This window comes from Penaeus chinensis, chromosome 10 (genome assembly GCF_019202785.1).
Source record: "Penaeus chinensis breed Huanghai No. 1 chromosome 10, ASM1920278v2, whole genome shotgun sequence".
NCBI lineage: Eukaryota > Metazoa > Arthropoda > Malacostraca > Decapoda > Penaeidae > Penaeus > Penaeus chinensis.
The window spans coordinates 1,552,231-1,553,473 of record NC_061828.1 but is presented as its reverse complement, the minus strand read 5'-3'; the positions used below and the strand labels follow the sequence as shown (position 1 = coordinate 1,553,473).

General features: G+C 29.4%; 1 non-coding gene across 1 annotated transcript; it reads left to right on the top strand.

The window, feature by feature from the left end:
* Nucleotides 1-812: 812 nt before the first annotated feature.
* On the top strand, nucleotides 813-1,019 carry LOC125030143. The gene has a single exon (XR_007115333.1). It is a non-coding gene; the product is annotated as a small nucleolar RNA U3 (small nucleolar RNA).
* Nucleotides 1,020-1,243: the final 224 nt, after the last annotated feature.

The following is a 1,243-nucleotide window of genomic DNA, read 5'->3' as shown; positions in this document are numbered from 1 at the left end:
TTACATAAAAAGGAAGCGAATTGGGGAACAAAAAGGTAAAAAAAAAAAGGAAATCGTAAAAGGCGGAGTAAAGGGCAAAAAAAAAAACCAAACTTTGAAATTAAAAATTTTTTGGTTTTTTTTTTTAAAACAAAAAAAAGGAAATTTAGCCCCTCAAAAAAAGTGTTGGTTATATTTCCCTTAACCAAAATTAATTTTAAAAAAATGCCCCGGGGGAGGTTTGGGAAAGGATTTTAATTTTAACCCAAATTAAAAAAATTGGAAAAACCCCCATAATTTTAAGAGGAAAAGTTTTTCTTTTTTAAAAAAAAATTTTTAAACCCCCAGAGAAAGATTGGGTTTAAAAAAAATACATGGGAAACCTTTTTTATTCCCGTTTTTGCCCAAAAAACTTAAAAACCCCCTTAAAAGTTTTAACCCCAAAAATTTGCAAAAAAAAACCCCGGGGGTTTTTTTATTGGGGGGGATTGGAAATTTGGTTCTTGGAAAAAAAAAATACATTTTTAAATTTTTCAAAAAAATAGTTTAGTTTTTAAAAAACCCCCTGTTTCCCCCCCTTAAATTTTGAAAAAATTTTATAAAAAGTCCGAGTTTTAAAAAAATTAAAAAAGTAATATATTTTTATGTTTAGAAATATATTATTTTTAAAATAATATAGGTGTAGAGTAGGCAGATACTATAAAATGAGGGAAACTACCCTGGGAAAATAAAGGGACCATACATATAACCCAAAATATGAACACAGGAAAAACCGTTTAAGGGGAACAAAATCATCAGTAAAATTTGTCTAAGATGAATTTATAATGGAAAGGATGATCATACTTTATAGGATCAAATTCTATAGTCGATTTCCCGGGGGTTTTTTCGCCGAGATTCTCGGAAAATTTCAAACATGAGGACTGTTTGTGGGAATTTCCCTGAGCGGGGAAACGGCTTCCCAAATGTTTTACTTTAGGATTTTTATGACCGTTCTGAAATCGGTTTTTCCGATGTTCAAAGGGGAGACCAGGCTGAGTGGTTTTTAAAATCAATTTCCCCAAGAAAATAAATTTTTGAACCCTTTTTAAAACTTTCCATAAGGGGAAAAAAAAAAAAATAACTGGAGGAAAAAAACTTTTTGCTTCTTGGGGTTTCAAAATCCCAAAAATGAGTACCTTAAAATGAAATGAATTTTTACTGCTTATAATTAATGTAACTATTTTGTGGTTTCAAAAAGTTTAAACCAAAAACAAATTTAAAAAAT